General features: G+C 40.5%; 2 long non-coding RNA genes across 2 annotated transcripts in view; one reads left to right on the forward strand and one right to left on the reverse strand.

Annotated features, from left to right (window-relative positions):
* Nucleotides 1–565: 565 nt before the first annotated feature.
* LOC106003938 overlaps nucleotides 566–19,931 on the forward strand; it is a 35,221-nt gene continuing 15,855 nt past the window's right edge. The window contains exons 1-2 of the long non-coding RNA XR_001176709.2: nucleotides 566–733; nucleotides 12,517–13,055. This is a non-coding gene — a long non-coding RNA (uncharacterized LOC106003938). The remainder of the gene's footprint in view (nucleotides 734–12,516; nucleotides 13,056–19,931) is intronic.
* Nucleotides 7,219–15,018, reverse strand: LOC123389033. The gene is made up of 4 exons (XR_006603565.1): nucleotides 14,747–15,018; nucleotides 12,438–12,596; nucleotides 9,930–9,985; nucleotides 7,219–7,838 (listed from the first exon to the last, which is right to left on the reverse strand). It is a non-coding gene; the product is annotated as an uncharacterized LOC123389033 (long non-coding RNA).

The following is a 19,931-nucleotide window of genomic DNA, read 5'->3' on the forward strand; positions in this document are numbered from 1 at the left end:
CCCAGAATGATGACATAACTCGGCTTCATGGGGAAATATACCACAAGGGAGGCTTTTATGTTGTATAGCATATGCTTCTATATTATTTCCATTTTTCGAATGATTTGAAAACAACAACAAAAAAGAAACAAGCAATCCACAGAACTGTGTAAAGGTTCCCATCAGGGTAAAAGACCTCTACAAAAGCAGACGTTTGTTTGCATAGTATGACTGATAAGAATGCACAACTGTTAGCAGTGGCTCCTGGGAGAGACAGGGGGGCGGTAAGAGATGCAGTGGAGGGCTTTGCACACAGACGGCACGGTTCCGGTGGACGTTTTTACAAGCTGTACAACATTGCTGAAATTCACAACAAAACAAACGAATAAAGGGAGTAGAGACTTACCAAGTAAAGCGAAGGGGAGGGAAGGGTAGTCGCCTTCAAGCTCGGAAGACAAGGAGGTGATTTCAAGATCAAGATCAGGAAAGCGTGAGCAGGCAGCAGTGACTGCCAAGGCGATAGAGAGCGTGGTGACGTGGATGACGAGCGGGCAGACGTGGGCACGTGGGCACGTGCGTGGCGCCCAAGCCGTGTCTGGGAGCGCTGGCGGGGCATGCGCTGTAGGTACGGTGTGTGTCCTACCACAGTGAGGGGCGGAAGTGAGGGCACGGTCGTCCTGCAAGAGACAGAGCGTGTTTGAGATGGGCTGTGAGGAAACAAAGGTTGGCTTCCAGCTGGAAGAACACGGAGCAGGTATTGAATAAATACCCCTGGGAGAGGAAGGTGTTCGCATTTGTAGATGTGTACTCTTAAGCTCTATCAGTGACTGTATTTCTGTGAAAACTAAAATGGTTTTCTTCAGTTAGAAAAGTCCATGAGCCCCATCATGGGCCACCTGTGTCTCAGCTAATGGGATTCATAATGAACGACCCTCAGAAGCAATTGGATCGCTTTATTTATTTTATATTCCTGCAGCAGGACTTGGGATTTAACTTTTGGCCATAGGCAGAGTAGATAATATGAGAGAAATGTGTATGTGACAAATTCAACTGTGATAATAATATGCTATTAATTGGAAGGAGGCTGACCTGAGAAGATTGCGTAGTAAACATGCGCGTTGTGTAAAATATCTTTAAAATCCATACAAAATCTATACAGTCTCCCTGGATGTCAGACATAAAGAAATCCTAAGAACGCGTGCTGAGTTAAGACCAGCTACACTGGGATGAATTTGTGTTTGTGGGGAGAGAGAGGTAATATACCACAGGCTTAAGAAGAGTCAGGCTCTTGCAGAAGGAGAAACCCACGCTATGTCTTGTGGTGTGTCGGTTCTTATTTCCTCTGTGGGAGAGTAAATAATTACATGTTTTACTCTTCAAAAATCTACCCTGGTTGTTCTTCTTTTTCTGGTCCAATTGGCTGGCATGTTCTGATCCACAGGAAGAGGAAGGCATGGGTGGGAGGTCGTAGGGGAAGTCTTCTCCTTCTGCCTTCTAGGCACAGGTGAATGGCTTTGAAATTATGCACCATGAAGTCATAAAACTCACTAAGCTAGATACATTTTTCAGAAAATATGTATGTAATGGCAGCCTCTTATGCAACTGGCTTTTATACAAAGCTGTGCGTGTTGGGGACCATTTTGCCCTCACACTTGTCATCTGTCCAACCACAAACGGTCCTACCTTGATTCTCAGAGTGAACAATTGGGAGGTTTCAAATTAGGGAAAGCTACAAAATAAAAGTGAAATGAGAAGAAGTCAGTGAGATTTCATTAAATATATCTGGACGTTAGTGCACATCAAAGCACCAAATATTTGAGATGCATCCTGTGGGAACCAGTAACTATAATCAGTGATCTTGATATGATGAGACCATATTGCCAGAAATTTTAGGGTCATAGCAGATTATCTTTCCTTTTAAAAGGTGAATTTTCAGGAAGAATCTTGTGTCCAGTGAATGGCACAGAGCTAAGAATTCTTCTACTAAATAAACGGTAGTGACAATTCACTTCGAGTCTTTGAGAGGCCCTCTGTCTCTCTCAGTTTTGGGATTTCTAACGTCCAGTCCAGCCTCCAAATGCTGTCCTTTTGTGATGAACTTGATCTTATCTGTGAGCTGAGAGCAGCAAATTAACAGAATTTTTTTTCATCCAGGTTTTGATAGAGGAGATAAGTAGCCTTAGCAAAGGTTCAGGGAAAGAAGTATTCTCATGATTTGCCACTAGGTGTGTGGTTTGCTACAACTTATGCAGTGTGGCAATGTCTCCTCCACTAGATAACTCATCTGCCCCTAATAGTAAAGAAGCAGGCCACCAAAGGAAGCAAGAAAAAGAAACTTGTTTCTCTTCCCTCCTTGGCCCCTCAGACCTCTGCTATGATTTTTTTTTCCTTCTCTCTAGTTAAAATTTTAGGTAGTTTACATAATAACTTTTTTTCCCGCTTAAAAAGAAAAAAAGCCTCTCTGGTCACTTTTATTAAGAACATTTAATATGTTCAGTCCTGCAGATAAGTCAAAACCCTGGATTTTGTGCAAAGCTTCTCCCTGCACCCAGCAGGTGTTGCAGAGGGAAAGGAAGGGTGGTCCGGCTTCTCCTCTGCTTCCCTGCATGCCTCCACTCCTGGCCCAGGCAGGAGTTAGGGAAGGGGAGGTAAGGATGAGGAGGTCAGGAGAGGTATTGCTGGTCTAGGTACTTGCTGTTAAAAAGGAGGGATGGGTGCGCTTTGGACTTGGTAGAGCCTTAGAGCTGACGTTTCTGTTCCCACGGAGCGCTTTCTCAGGGTTTGGCCCCCAGGAACCTCCAGTCATTACTTCTACAGTATGCAGAGGGCCACTTGCATGGGCCATATTTAATATCTACCTCAGCCTGACTGGTGCCTTCCACATTCTGTTTGAAGATTCCCCTGACTTCACAGGCACCTTTTGAGCAGGGTGTAAACATGCTCTAGGCTTCCCTTATCCTACACACACCAAATCTGGTCCTCGGGAATCACCCACATTTTCTTGTCCTCTCCATCAGTGGAAACAAGGCACAGGGCAGATGGCAGGCAACCTCTTCATTGCAGAATTATTTGGGGTCAAGTGTCAGAAACCAGTTCATCATGACGTTATAGTCCAGAGGACACACACAGAGTCCTTACAGTGGTCTCCCAAAAGCCATCACTAGCTTGAAGTGGGAAGGACATGCCAGCACTGCTTCCCTTGGGGTGACGAGAAGGATGGTGCCACTGCTGTCCAAGAACTCTCTCCAGAGAAACTGTCTTTCAGCCCCTGCCTCTCCTATCCCGACTTCTGACTGTTACGTGGGGGTGTTGGCCAAAAGGCTTCCAAACCAGCTTTCACCACCACCTTTACAAGCCCAGCATATCCGTTGGCATGTGGAATGTGAAACCTTTTTCTCAGATTCTTGGGACCTCTGATGAAAACTGAGTCCTGTTTTACATCTCGTTAATTTATATTCTCTCTGACTTTGCCCTTTTTGGGGATCTATTCTATAGAAACTGAAGTACTGGCCTATAAAGATATTTATAGAAGCAATATTTGTGGTGGAAGAAAAAAGGGAGGAAGGATAAAGAAAGAGAACCTAACTCTCCATCTGTAAAGGAATGAGGGAAATGCTTGATCAAATCATGCTATATATGTACAATGGAATATTATGTATCCATTAAAAATGAGTTATATTTTCTCTGGTAGCTGAGGGATGTATATTTTATATAGTTCATGAGATATACAGGAGGCTTATACTTTGTTAGCTGAAGGGATATATATTATATATTTTTATGGGGTATAAAGGAGGTTGCAATAGTGTGTTCTATTTTTGAAGAAACACTATTTCCGTATATCTGTGAGTGTTGTGAAGATGGGATAGGACAAACCCAGATTAATCAATAATGGTCATCTTAGTGGGTGATAATGACAGCAAGAGTTGGGGAAGCTTCATTATTTTGAAGACATATTGTGAAATTTTGTGCATGTTATAGCAATCGCATGTATTCTGGCAATTAAAGAATAATGTTAGAAAGAAAAACAAGGGAAGAAAGTGAAGTGGGAAGAAGAAACCGATAAAGCTATAAGAAGAAAACCCCCAGAAAATGTTATGAGTTCTAAAAAATCTTCAAGGAAGAGATAATTCCCATGTAATAAAAGCTACTGCAGAGTCTAGGAAAAATGGAAACCTTCCAATTTAATTTTTGGAGGCTAGATTTACCAAGATAACAAAAATGAAAAGAAAATTAATTAGAGTGATTATTCATGCGAAAATCTAAAACATTAGCAAATTGAATCAGTATATTTAAAGGATAAGGCAAGATGATCAAGTTGAATTATCCTAGTAACACAAGGTAGCTTAACATTAGAAAATGTGTTAATATAATTGACAGCCTTAACAGAGTAATGGAAGAAACTATAGTTGCTGAAAAATAATTTGATAAAATTCAGCCGTAATCCTAAACTTTTTTTAGAGATTTTATTTATTTGAGAGAGAGAGACAGCAGGCGCAGGGAGGAGGGGCAGAGGGAAAGAGAAGCAGACTCCCCACTGAGCTGGGAGCCCCAGTGCAGGGCTTGATCCCAGGATTCTGGGATCATGACCTGAACTCAAGGCAGACCCTTAAACAATTGTGCCGCCCACGTAACCCTGTAATTTTTTTTTTTAAAGCTCAGCAGCCAATTAAGAAATAAGGATCTCACTTTCAGTTGATACATCATCTGCTGTATTTTCTGTGCCCTAAAGTCCAGCCCTCACTCATCTGTGTAGATAAGATGAACACTTCTGGTCTCTTGCTGCATCTGCTGCTTTCCTGCTGAAATTGACTCATAGGAACATCAGCAAGAAGTCTGAGGGAAGGAGAGGAGTGAGGTCAAGGGATGTGTTCCTCTCTTTCCATCCCTGCAAGGTCACCTGAGCTGTCACTATACCTCTCAGGACATTTGACTACCCAGGACTCTTGCCCTCCGGGTTCTGGTAATCATTGCCTCCATCCTTTCTTTGACTTAGCGTTGATGAAAATGTCGCTGCTTCTAAGACCTGGGTTGCTGCACTAGCCTTTAGGGTACTTTGCACCCAAATCTTTGTAAATACAGATTCTCTTTATTTACAGTAGTCTTGTTCTATAAAGTTGCGGAGAACACTGAATTAGGAATACTAAACCACTGCTCCCCCTGGAAATATAGGGGTAGAGTCCTGCAAAACTCTGGTCACAACATTTTTGTCAGCTGATCAATACAGAACCACGTTTTACATCTGTTTTCTTTTTAAAGACACCTTATTTAATATATGCTGTTGGTTTATGAACATTGAGCTCATGGCTAACAACATTATAGCTCATGCCTGAATGAACACACACATTTTCTCAGCACATTGCAGCTGTTCTGTGTTTAGGGACACTAGACAGCACTTCAACACTATGCTTGGGGGCCCTTTTAAAGAGCAAAATTGTCAACAAAAGTACAGACATCCAAAAAAGGTGTCACCAAGTTGACTGTGAAAAGACACTTGTTTGCAGCAGGAGAGCAAAAACAAGAATGAAGAATGCCGCCTTGTTCTGCTTCAGCTGGGAGGGTGCATGTCAGTTACAAATTTTTTTTTGCCACTCTACACTGTCTGAATTAGTGTGGTAGCACTACAAGTATTGACTTTATAGTTACAAGTAAATTTTAACAAGCAGGTGAATTTGCAAATATGGAATCATGAATGATGAGGATTAACTCTATTCCCTTCATAAACAAATTCTTCTCAGATTATGCTATTTCAGAATGCCATTAATTTCTTATTGGAAGTCTGTCTGCATAGGCATATGTGCCAGAGATCTACTGCAAATGCCATATCAAATGGCAAAAAATTAGAGGTATAAAAGAACAACAGCAGCAAAAGGCTGCTGTACCACTCATTGTGCTGGAAGACTTTAGCCAATTTGATAAGAAATAGAAATATTGGAAAGGGAAGACAAAAATGTCTTTGACATAGTTTGACAGATTATACACTCATAAAATCCAAAAGAATACATTAAAACCCATTTAGCCAATAAAAATGTATCTGTGTGGATGGATATAAAATCAGCATATCAAAAGTAATAGCTTCCCTGTATGCTAACCAAAGGCAATTAGAAAATGTAATTGAAAAAAAATTCCATTCACAACACCAACAAAGCTTCTACAATTTTTAAGAATAAACCCAGTAAGCAAAATATAAGACTTGTTACATTTTATTAAATGACCAAAAGGAGCATTTGAATAAAAGGAGAGTTAAATCATGTTCCTAGTTTGGATGACTCAATATATTTAAAATGTCAGCTGTCCCCAAATTAACCTGTAAATCCATTGCAATATCAGCCAAAACTCCTTTTCCCAGCCCAAATCTTCCAGCCCATCTCAAATATTTTCAAAAATTCATTTGAAAGAGAGTATACACCAGACCAGAAAAAGAAGAGTATTGAAGGCATCAAAGTACATTATAAGCTATAGTAATTTTCAAAATGTGACATAAGGGTGAGGGAAACAGATCTCTTAAATATAGAGTCCGAAAGACAGAGTCCAGAATCAGACCTATGTATATACAAGAGTTTAGTAAATGACAAAAGTGATATTTTGATATATTTTTACCAAGTAAAAATAATTCAATAAATGTTGTTGGAAAATAAATGGTGCACAAGGTATCTGCAACCCATATTCTAAAAGACAAGAGATGAATATATGAGTAATTGGTAAGAGAAAGCACAACTTGGTAAGAGAAAGCACAAAAGAAAAATGGGCAGTGGGCAAAGGATGTGGGAAGACAATTGCGAGAAAAACACACAAATGACCAACAACTAAATGAAAAAATCTTCAATTTCAATAGCATTCAGAAAGACGAAAATCAAACAGGAATGAGCTATTGTTTCCAACCATCAGTTTGGCAAAAATTGGAGAGACTGATAATAGCAAGCGTTAATGAGGAAGTGGGGAAATGGATTTTCCTGAACTGTGGATGGTTCAGCTGTTTTGGATAGCAACACAGTGGTATAAAATGTTAAATACACATACCCAGTGATCCAAAAATGCATTTCTAGCTATCTAGTATAGAGAAATATTCTCACATAAGCTTAAAGAGATATTGTTACAGTACAAAAATTAGAAACCATTAATGTCCATTAAAAGTAGTGTGGTTAAATATATTATACTCCTACACTGTGGGTTGGTGTAGCAATTTAAAAAAAAAAAAAAGCTGGATCAATATATACCAGCATTATGAAAAAAGCAGATTGATGAAAATATATGCCATGCAATGTAATATATGTTAAATTTAAAAATCCACACAAATTGTTTATTCCTTTTTATTTATGTAAGTGTGTATGTAAACACATAGAAAAATAGTTGCATCAAATAAATAAGCAGATGGCACCTCGAGGGAGGTGAATGAAATTGAAAGTGGTCATCCAAGAGACTTATTTTTAATATTTAAAGTTTCATTGTAATGAAAATAGCAAAATGTATTATCCTAATCATTTTCAAGTATAGAGTTCAATATTGTGAATGAAGCATATGCATGCTGTTGTACAACATCCCCAGAAGTGTTTCATCTTGCAAAGCTATCTCTTGGAGGTTGAAGATGGCTGGATTTATTTTTGAGGTCGCAGGACAGTATGGCCTGTCTCATGCACACTGTATATTTAAATCCCTTCATCTACAGGAAGACTGTGGGCTTCGAATAGGAATCTGTAAACTTAAGCCCTCTTTTCTGGTCAGCCCTCTGTCCTCTTCAGAAGATCTGTAGACTTTCGGCTTCAGTGCCGTGGAAAATGCCAACACCACACCTCCGCACTGTATCCCAGGGACCCAGCCATGCAGGGGGCGGCACCTCACGAATCTTCCAGAGCCCTGTTAGCCTGCAAGAGACAGGGGGTCTAGCCCTGATCACTCCCTGGAGTCTAGATAGAATTAGGACCAGCTTTAGACACCGTAGGAATAAAACCAAAGAGGGTATACCCACTCCATCCCATCGAAAACCTTATTATGTTAAAGTAGAGGTATAATCTTTCCCTCTCGTGAACTGTCTTGCAAAGTGCGGCTGAGGGGCTCAATCAACCCATTGCCTCTGGAGCAATGGCCAGCTCAGCCTACTGTAACTGCTTCTGGGGTACCATCTCTCAACGGGAAAAGGACAGTTAGCTTCAGTTGGATAGGATTACATGTCTGCTCTGCTTGCACAGTTGAACTCCATGAGCACTAGTCCAGTTCAGGGTGAAGGCGAAGCGGGGTCCTGAGCTTAACTTCATTCTGTGGAGGTGGCTACAAAGTTTCCTTTATATTAGTTAGTTGTCTTAGTCTTTTTTTTTTTTCACCAGTAAAGTTCTGACAGATGATTATGCAAGCCAAGTATTTTAGACAAGCCGCGGCAAAAGAGAACTGAATCATTGCAAGAATTAATCATGACTGGTCAAAAACGAGCCTGATGTTAGCTCCATGAAAGCAGCTATTAAATCAAGGGCATTGGATGCTTCTAGCTAATTTTCTCATTTTCTGGCCTATCCCCAGCTGGCTTGAAATGCTAACACAGTCACTGAGAAATTGATGGCAAATCCAAACATGGTACAAAATCCACAGGACTTCAGAGTTTCTGCGATTCACTGAAACAGTCTTTTAGCAAGTGTTGATCCTCACTAAAAACATCCTAAGACTGTGATTTTACTGTCTCAAAGAAGATCCGTGATGTCAAAGATGAGGTCTACTCAAGGATATGTTTTCTCTTGATGTTCCTTAATGTACTGTTGGGAGTTCCCCATAGTGCAGCATTAATTAGTGTTTTCTTAATTAGTATCTTTCAGTCTTATAAGATAAGAGTGTTCTGGGGTGAAGCATAGTGCACTGGGGCTAGGAATTTGGAATTCTACCTCTGACTTCACCACTGACTAACAGGATCTTGGGCAAGTCAGAGCATCTCTGGCCTCATTTTTTGTCTATAAAATGAGGGTAAAATAATTACAGCTCATTAATATTATCTGATTTGTTAGGACAAATGTTATGACCACATCAGCATAAAATTTGGATGAGACTGAGAAGTGGATCAGACACACTTAATTAGGAAGGTGAAGGAAAAGGATTATTGCAGCCGGACCCCATTGTCTTGTGCCCTGGCAAGGGCTTCCCTACGCCAGGGACAGGGGCAGGCGGGGGACAGGACCATTCTTCATAACTGTTATTTGAAATTGTGGTATATCTGGTTATTTGGCTATATTTAAGTTAACTTTTAGTAAGTTAGTTAAGTAAATTTAGTAAGTTATATAACTTTAGTAAGTTACATAACTTTTAGTAAGTTACATAGTAAGATGTATATGATTATTCATGTCATTATTATGATTCCAGATAGAGATATATAGATGATAGACAGACTGACAGATAGATAGATGATAGATAGAAAGAATAATGTTTCAGTTGTTCACCTGATTTTTGTGTGTGTCTTCTTAATTTTCAAAGTTAGTAACTCTCTGGATGGTGTTAAGGGAAGAGATCTGAACCAAGATCAATCTAATTCTGATATTTTGATCAATGAGCCACTTCCATTCCCCATTCTGACTCCATGATGGATGGATAAGACAGACCTAGTGAACACCTCTCTTTAATTATGGGAACATAACAGGGATCATTCTGGTATGAGTATGTCATAGCTTTACATCTAAACTTTTTCAAATTGACATGTAAAGCCGATGCTGCCAACTGGCAGAGCACTAGGTACTTTTCAGGCAATTTATGTTATGGCCTAGATACAGTTATAAAGTTGAGGGGAACTAAAAGCCTTATCACCAGGCACTTGCATGCTGTAAATTAATGTACTTAGCATTATTTAAATTATATTTCTTTTAGGAAAACGAACAACAAAGAAAGCTGGAAATAATAACTGGCCCCCCAAATAGGGGGAGTGATGGTTAGAATGATCAGAAACAGAATCTTCACTCTTAGGAGAAGTGGTTCTCACTTACATCCATTCTTTGCGAGCATCCTTTACGTAAAATCAGCTTGGGCTTCATCAACTCCACTGAAAGAAAAAGAAGATGAAAAACACCTGTAACCACCAGCAGGTGATCCAGAGGGGACAGAGTCTTTAATTACGTCACAAATTTCCAAAGACATATCCATCACACTTGAGTTTGCAGACCCTAAAAAGATACTGGAGAAAACCCAACTTCAAGTGCTAATAAAAAAGAACATAAAAGGTTTCATTCACCAGCAATCTCTATTTCCTTTGATTTACTGTTTTTGGAAAGCAACAGTGTCATTCAACTGCAGGGTCACAGAGCCGCCTTCCGGTGGAATGTTGATTAGGTGGCCTGCCGTGACGTACACGCAAAATGAGTGGATGACAGCCAACTCCTCATTACCATGGGCACGGCGGACACAGTGATCATGGAAAACATGTTCCCAGGGAGCAGGGCCAGTCATGGTGCGGGGGCTGCTGCCCACAGAGCTTGTTGCTGACTTTGATTCAGACATCCTCCCAACTAATATCTTCTTGCCAAAGGAAGAGAGCATTATACAGATAACACAAAACGATAACAAATCAGCCCAGGGCTTTGCTCAAATCTCTTCTCTCTGCTTCCTGAGAAGCATTTTCTGGAATTCCCATCTGCAAAACTTAGGCCAGCTCCTACATCAGTTACTATGTTGGTCATGGAATGACAAGTAGTTCTTGCTTCTCTTGTAATTGTTGAGTAGCGGTGACAAGGAAGAGGTTGTAGGGGGGACACTTTCATTGTATTGGCAGTCTTTGTTTTCTTAAGTTAAATGAGGACGACTTGGGATCATTACCTTCTTTATGTTTGTTTTTTTTTTGCATATCCTTACTACTGCACAGTGTATTATTTTTAAGAAAAGTAGACTCAAATATGAGGGCTTGGGGAGCTAATTTGATCCTCTTAAGTTATTTATGTCTGTGTCCCCTTTTCTTAGCTTCAGGCAAGAATTATTTCATGCAATTAAAAATTTTTTTCACTCATCAAACATTTCATGCTAATTTAAAAATTATAAAGATACACATAAAAACAAATAGCAAAGACCAAGTAGTAGTTCCTCTTGGACCCCTGTTCTAGCTTCACTCCCCTTCTCAGAGATACTCACTCTTTCTGGCTCTATGTATCTCCTCCCAGACCATTTCATATATATATATGTATATACACATATATGTGCATATATTTACATATATGTACATATACATATATATGCATATATTTACATATGTATAAATGTAATTTAATGTTAAGTGTAATGTCCTGGGCATTGATCACTTATGTTCAGCAAGAAGAAAAGACTGATGCCCTGGGTTAGAAGAGACAGGAATGTCTGCAAGGAAAACTTGAATGAGAGAGAGAGAGACAGCTATGACCTTAGTAGGAAAATATTTGAAGAGAACCATGACTGGTTAAACTTGCCATAGACTGTGTGCCCACTGATTTGCCAGGACATTGAAAGTGAGGGAACAAGGTAGGCAGAGGTCCCAAGATGGGGTCCTTAGAACCTTTTAGGTCACTTGTGCCTGAAGGACCAGCATATGCCTTGGCTCGAGGGCTGGTGACTGAGAAGTGGAACCTGAATGACCTAGGCATACACAGGACAAAGCTAAGCAAAGAGGCTGGTTTTATGACCGAAGCTGAGCCCAAAGATGCTGTGAATGTGACTAGTTTATAATTAAGGTGAAGTAGCTTTTCATAAGGGTCATGAGTTTGGTGAGCCACTGCTGAGGGAAGCATGGGTCACAGAGGAAGAGAGCAAGGCTGTGGTCCCATGATCCAGCCTAAAGAGGGGTCCCCTTTTATCCTATGGGTACTAACAGAAGATATAGGTCAAATTAGTGATAATATAAGTCAAATCAATAAATAATGCTAGTCAAATCCTGGAGCCTGTCATTTTGTGGCTGCCTTTGGGACAAAGCTCTTTGTCCTTTGACTCTATAGGAATAAGAATCCCCTGACATAAGGTAAGAGTTGCCACACGTGGCAGGGGATATGTAAACACATACTATATGCAAACAGTGAGTGGAGAGCCAGGTGTCCAGTCTTCTGGCACTTCCAGGTTCCTTGTGCGTGCGTGCTCATGCGTGTGTGTGTGTGTGTGTATGTGTGTATGTGTGTATGTGTGTATGTCTGTCTGTCTGTGTGTCTCCTTACTCTTCCCTCACACTTCTCTCTTCCTGTTTTGTGTATATAAAGCAAAATCCCTTAATGTATTTTCTTTTCTGGTACAGCCTTTCTTTTTTATTTTTTTTAAGATTTTATTTATTTATTTGACAGAGATTACAAGTAGGCAGAGAGGCAGGCACAGAGAAAGAGAGAGGAGGAAGCAGGCTCCCTGCTGAGCAGAGAGCCCGATGTAGGGCTCCATCCCAGGACCCTAGGATCATGACCTGAGCCGAAGGCAGAGGCTTTAATCCACTGAGCCACCCAGGCACCCCAGTTACAGCCTCTCTTTTAAACGGGGTATAATAATCTACATACCGTAACGTTCAACATTTTAAGGTGCATAGTTCCGTGCCCTTAACATAGATTCCTTTAGCAGAGCCTATTTTTCTTCCAGGTGCTGCAAGCTGTTCTCTGTAGAGACTCTTTGGAGGAGCAACGTTCTTCCTGTAATTGTTTCCTCCTGGCAAAGAAGAGCTTCGAGAAAGCGGAAAGTCAGCTCTTCCCTGTGGCTGCCTCTGCCCGAGCCCCGCATAGCCTCACACCTGCGCTTGATTGGCACTTTGATGCCCACTGGCTTCTGCTACACCATGATTGCACTTCACTCAGGTGCATGGTGTCTGATGGAGGGAGAGAGCTAATTCACGCAGACTCTATTGATTTTTGCCTTCTCCGTTCTTCTTACTTCCTCCTTCCCTAGAGGGACAGTTAGGAAATAGCTAACAATCCTTGAAGCCAAACTGAGTTTCTGAATTCATCGCATTCTTAAAATAGTGGACAAGAAATAAGAAATCGGGCCTCGGAAATACCACGCAGAAGCAAATTATGTTCCTGTCTGATGGTGAGACAGCCCTGCAAATCCACAGCTTCAGGGATGACATATGCTGAGAAAGGATATTCCTTGATGTTAAGAAAATAATGGGCTGGCTTGTACAAGTGAGTATCTTTCTCCTTGAAACTAATTAGACAGTTCAGGAAGCCTTGTCAGGGAAGGAATATCTGGTATTTGTCTGGTTCCCTGCACAAAATAATAATTCAGTGGCCTGAAATAACCATGGGTGCACTAAACTTTATGGGAATACAGTAAACAGAATTCCAAATTCATAAAACATTAAGAATTAAGGAGCAGTTATTAGCTTTCCAAAACAATTTGGCATTTTTGTCCTGCTGAAACTTTGTTGCAGTGGATGTGGCTGACAGCAGCAAATAGGTCAGAAAACACAGAAATGGCCATGTTAAAAATTCTGAGTCATAGCATGAATAGCCCAAACTGTAGAGTAAGACAACCTCAGCAAATCAAGGACCATCAGTATAGGTGATTACCCAAGGTCATGTGTCAATTCAGAGTGGATTTTTGCATTTTAAATTGACATTGCTGGAAACCAACCCTCCCCCAATAAAAGCTCATGAAAATTATAGCTTCTGGAGTTCCTGTGAAGTTGAGAGGTTGAGAAAGATGCTAAACAAGCTTTATTGGTCTTAGACAGCTGCTGGTCTCCCCATGCAGCATTGAAAAACCACCAGACAGCAAACTCTTCCTCACATAGCCACATGAACTAGGTGTTGGGCGGGGTGGGGGTGGGGTGGTGCCAGCCTTCCCTGGGGAACTTATTAAAAATACAGAAGCCTGGGTCCTCTGCCTCAAGCTCATTCAGTAATCTTGGGTGGGATAGAGGCCTCTGAACTTTTAACAAGCTCCCTAGATGATCCTGAAGCATACCAATATTTGAGAACCTCTAATGCAGTAAAAACAGTTTGAGCTTTGAAATCGAGTAGACATGAGGTCCAATAGAGAGTCTGCCATTCTGTGACCTTGAGCAAGCTCCTGCCCTCTGAGCTACTTTTACCCAGCTCACAGGCCTGTTAAAGGATTAAGTTAATGACATGTATTGAGTGTTTATCCTAGGGTTCACCACCCAGTGCATGAATAATAAGTGCTACTTCCTATGTTAGTCTGCTCTGGCTGCCATAGCAAACTGTCACATACTGGGGGGCTTAAACCACAGGCATGTACCCAGTTCTGAGTTTGGAGATCCAAGATCAAGTAGGCAGAGAGGTAGGGAAGCAGGCTCCCCACCAAGCAGAGAGCCAAATTCAGGGCTTAGCCCAATTCCTGAGATCAGGACCTGAGCTGAAGGCAGAGGCTTAACCCACTGAGCCACCCAGGAACCCTGTGAGGCTTCATTTTAGCAGGCTACTTCTCCCTTCCCCGCTGCCCAGATGTCTCCTCTAAGGTTGCGTATGTTGGTAGGTTTGGTTCTCTGGAGGCTTCTCTCCTTGGCTCACAGATGGCACCTTCTTGCTAAGTCCTCACGTGACCTCTTCTCTATCCCAGTGTCCTGGTGTCCCTTCTTCTTATAAGGACAACAATTCTGTTGAGTTAGGGCCCCACTCTTAAACCTCATTTAACCTTAATTACTTCTTTAAAGGCTCCATCTTCAACTACAGCCACATGGGGGCTTAAGGTGTCACATACGCATTTTGGGGAGGAGGGTACGTAATTCAGTCCATAATGCTTCCCTTTGCCCAATCCTTTTTACCCACACCCCTTCCCTTTCCTGTCAGCGTTGGCCATGGCTTACGTTTGGATGATCTGTAATTCAAAGGAATAATTCAGCAATACTTACCTGATAAAAGCACCGGTTGAAGGTGAGGGTGAGGCTGGGGTGTGGGTATTTTGTTGTGAAGGCCTTGGCTTCATAGGCATCCGGTCCCCAGAACCCTGGTCCAAGAATATAACAGAGACTCTACTGTCGGCTCAAGGATCCGAAAACATCTCATTAAAAAAATAATAATAAAATGCTATGAATGAAGAAGGTACAGAATCCCCGTGTACAGATTTTGAGTTCTCTTTCTGAGAGGCACTCTTTCCCCCGTAAGACAGAACACAACGGAGAAAAAGAAAAGTCCTTTTACATTCCCTAAGCGGAAAGCTTAACTTTGTGATACATCATTTCCTGACAGAGTGGTTACTTAGCACCTATTTTTAGAGTCCGTAATATTCCATTTCAGACACATGAGGCTTCATTTTTTTTTTTCAGATTTTATTTATTTGTTTGACAGAGAGAGAGAGAGATCGCAAGTAGGCAGAGAGGTAGGGAAGCAGGCTCCCCGCCAAGCAGAGAGCCAAATTCAGGGCTTAGCCCAATTCCTGAGATCAGGACCTGAGCTGAAGGCAGAGGCTTAACCCACTGAGCCATCCAGGAACCCTGTGAGGCTTCATTTTAAGCAGGCTACTTCTCCCTTCCCCGCCGCTGCCCAAATGTCTCCTCTGAGGTTGCGTATGCAGTTCCGCAGAGACCAACAGCCTCATAATAGAACCTGTGATGTGAATTTTTATTCATTCTTATATTATGGGGCAGCACCTTGCCACCTCAGAATCCATCCCTGATGTTGGCAGCACACTGAAATGAGTCAGCCTATGAATCACGTGAAATGAAGTTAGAAATCTCTAGCCACCGTGTTGTTCTTTTACACATATTAGAATGAATTAAATTTTCTGGCCTCGACTGAATTACATCTCTTTTCCAATTATGTCCCTCGGCTATATGTTTTTTTTTTTTTCCATGAAACTGAACCAGGCTTCTAAAAATACATGCATTTATTATGTATCTTCCTCTGCTTGATTTAAAATACACCACTATGATTACTCTGAATTGTAAATGACATACTGAATGAATATGTGAATATGTTGTGAGTGGTTATGTATTTATAAAATATAATGAATATTTTTTTCTCTGATAACTTAAGTGAGATTAAGGCTGCAGGTAGGGGCACTTCTGATGCATTATTGACAGGACCATTCCAGCCACCCCAGTGACCTGAAGCGGGCAAAAAACCCATGCTCTATGCCCATCTCCCTTCTTGTTTGCCCCATTCCTGGGAAAAGAGCCATTTGGTTCAATCCTAAAATGTGAGCTCCCAAAGAGATCTTAGCATCTCTGAATTCCATCCCCTCCTTTTCCCTCAACTTTTAATTAAACCAAAGTCAAACATAATTTTCCAGCACCATCCCATGGAGACGGTAAGGTGTAATTAATTTCCCGCTCCTAGGCTCAGCCATGTGACTTGCTCTGGCCAGTGGGATGTTAACAGATATGACACAAAAACTTTGGAAGTGTCTGGGTGGCTCAGTGGGTTAAAGCCTCTGCCTTCGGCTCAGGTCATGATCCCAGGGTCCTGGGATCGAGCCCCACATTGGGCTCTCTGCTCGGCGGGGAGCCTGCTTCCTCCTCTCTCTCTCTCTCTCTTTCTCGCTCTCTCTCTGCTTACTTGTGATCTGTCACATAAAAAAAGACAAAAATCTTAAAAAAAAAAAAAAAAACAACTTTGGAAGTGTTAATGTGGTTGGACCTGCTCTCTTGTACATCTGCTATTGCTATGAGAATATGTCTGGACCAGGCTGCTGGGTCCAGGAGTAGGAAAAGACACGTGTGATCAGAACTGCCTCAGCCAAGCCTAGAGCAGAGCTCCCTGTCTGCCCTGCTATAATTGAATGAGCCCAGCCAAGATCAGCAGAACCACCTCGCCAAGCCCAGCCTAGATCAGCCAAAAGCCAGCCAACTCACAGATATGTGAATTAGCAAAATAAATGACTATGATTTGTAAGTCATTGAGTTTAGGGATGGTGCATGATACAGTATTTTGGAAGCAATGACTGATAAATTTGGTTACTTGTTTTGTGTTGTCATCTGCCAGAACTCTCCAATGTAAAAATTCTTTTAAATCTTTGTAATTTATAATTAATCTGCAGGATGATACCTCATCACCCTGTGAATATCCAGTATCCAAGAACATTTTGCTCAATTATTTCAGCAGTCATTCGTGATCTCCTTGGAGCAGTTACTACCCTGAGACTTGCTGGGATTCCATCTATACTGACCAGCTAGTGTGCTTTTGTAAAGAAACCCTTTTATTCCTGTACTTTTATTTTAGTGTCAGTATTAAGCTCACATGTTCTTTCTTATTCCATACACAATAAAACATTACTGTTATTATTCTTTTTGATGTTCAAACCTGTCCCAAGTTTGACCAGTGGGAACTCTTTTAAGGCATTTCCTGTGCCCTTTTCAAATGTCTCCTGTAGTCTTAAAATACTTCCTTGTCTGTAAGAGTGTAAGACATCCTCTCTTGCTGGATTTCATTTGCTAGTATCTTGCTCAAGATTTTTGCACCGGTGTTCATGAGGGATATTGGTTTGTAGCTTCCTTGTGATGCTCTTATCATGTTTTGGTATCAGAATAGTGTCATTATATGAATTGAGAAGTGATCCCTCCTCCTCTGCCTTTAGGAAAGAACTTGTGTAGAATTGGTATTATTTCTTCCTTAAATATTTGGTGGAAGTTATCAGGGAAGTTATCTGGGTCTGGGATGGTTTTTGTAGGAAGAAGGTGAACTATAGGGGTGCCTGGTTGGCTCAGTTGGTTAAGCGGCTGCCTTCAGCTCAGGTCACGATTCCAGGGTCCTGGGATTGAGCCCTGCATCGGGCTCTCTGCTCAGCAGAGAGTCTGCTTCTCTTTCCCTCTGCCTGCTGCTCTGCTTACTTGTGCATCTCTCTGTCAATTAAAAAGAATGTGAACTATAAATTTAATTTGTTTACTAGATATAGGGCTATTCAATGATGTTTCTTCTTGAGTGACTTTTGAGAGTTTACGTCTTTCAAGGAATTTGTCCATTTCATATAAGTCATGAAATGTATTAGAATAACATTGTTCCTAATTTTGTTACTATTCTTTTAATATCTGTAAGACACATAGTGATGTCACCTCTTTTATTCCTGAGATCAGTAATTTGTATCTTCATTTTTTTCTTAATGTGTCTAGGGATTTATCAACTTTAATATTATTTCAAAGAATCCATTTCTTATTTCATTGATTTTCTCTAGTATTTTTCTGTTTTCAATTCCATTGATTTCTTCATTTTATTAATTCCTTTCTTATGCTAGGAATAGGTTTAATTTGACTTTTCTAATGTGAGCACTTAATGCTATACATTTCTCTTTAAACACTGGTTTGGCTGTATCCCACAAATTTTGATATGTTGTATTTTAAGTTTCATTTGGTTCAAAAATTTGTTGAAATTCTCTTGAAATATATTCCTGATTTATGTGTTCTGTTTTTAGCAGCATGTTGTTTAATTTCAAAATATGTGGGGATTTTTCAGCTATTAATTTTTAGTTTTATTACATTATGGTCAGAGAACATACTTTGAATAATTTCAATTTCTTTAAATTTAAGGTAAGTCTTGGAGCACAGAACATGGTCTGTCTCAGTGAAAGTTCCATGTGAACTCGCAAAGTATATGTGTTCTGTTTTTGGGTATAGTACTTGGAAATGTCAGATAGGTTGCATTCATTGTTCACGTCTTCTCTATGCATATTGATGGTCTATCTGTTTGTTCTATCAAATAGAACAAAGGAAAGTATTGAGTCTCTAACTCTAAGTGCAGACCTGGCTATTTCTTCTTTAAGCCTCATTTATTTTGGAACTGTGTTTTTTAGTTCATACACATATGGGGTTGTTACATTGCCTTAGAAAATTAACATTTATTATTATGTAATGTCTCTCTCTTTTTGAAAAGATTTTATTTATTTGTTTGAGAGAGAGAGAGCATAAGCAAGGGGATTGGCAGAGGGAGAAGCAGACTCCCCACTGAGCAGGGAGCCTGACACTGGGCTCCATCCCAGGATCCTGGGATCATGACCTGAGCCAAAGGCAGACACTGAGCCACCCAGGTACCCCTGTAATGTCCTTCTTTATCTCAGGTAATTTTCATTGTTCTGAGTTTCTTTTGTCTGATATTAATACAGTCATCTCAACATTTCATAATGGTGTTTACGTGGACTAACTCTTCCCATCTTTCTATTTTTAATGTCATTATCATCATATTCACAGTGCATTTCTTATAAGATGGCATGCAGTTGTTTTTAATCCAACTTGACACTAGTTTTTAATTGGCATTCTTAGATGCCTTATCTTCAATATTTTAATGTATTAATATAATTGGATTTACATAGGCCATATTATTATTTGCCTCTTCAAATTCTTGTTCCTCTGTTCCTTTTTTCCCTGTCTTATTCTGGATTACCTAAACCTTTTTTTAGTATTCTATTTTAATTAATTAAATTTTTCATAGATTTATTTATTTTAGAAACAGAGAGAGAGAGAGAGAGAGAACATGAGTGGGAGGGGCAGAGGGAGAGAGAATCTGAAGCAGACTCCACAATGAGCACAGAGCCTGACAGAGCTCAGTCTCACAACTATGATCATGACCTGAGCCAAAACCTAGAGTCAGATGCTTAACCAGCTGTACCACTCAGGTGCCTCTGTTTTAATTTATTTATTGGCCTCTCGCCTCTCTCTTTATATTCTTAGTGATTGCTGTAAGATTTTTATGTACCTTTTTAGTTTAGAGCTAATTTTAGCACTCCAAATAAAATGTGGAAGGCTTACAAAAATTGATTCCTTTATTCTCTCCCCTCTGTTTTATAGTTGTTGTATGAATTCTATCTACATATACTGAAATTACCCTCCTACATAATGTATAAATTTTTGTTTTCAACAGTCAAAAATATTTTATTTTTATTTTATTTTATTTTAGAGACTAAGAGGAAGAAGCAGACTCCCCACTGAGCAGAGAGCCCAATGTGAGCCTTGATCCCAGGACCCCGGGATCATGACCTGAGCTGAAGGCAGACACTTAACTGGTTGAGCCACCCAGGCATCCCTCAACAGTCATAAATATTTTAAAGAACTTTGGAGGGAAAAAGTCACCTATTGTATTTTTTGCCCAGATATTTATCACTCCAGTTGT

Source organism: Mustela putorius, unplaced genomic scaffold, assembly GCF_011764305.1.
Source record: "Mustela putorius furo isolate JIRA1106 unplaced genomic scaffold, ASM1176430v1.1 tig00003942_pilon_pilon_pilon, whole genome shotgun sequence".
NCBI classification, from domain to species: Eukaryota; Metazoa; Chordata; class Mammalia; order Carnivora; family Mustelidae; genus Mustela; species Mustela putorius.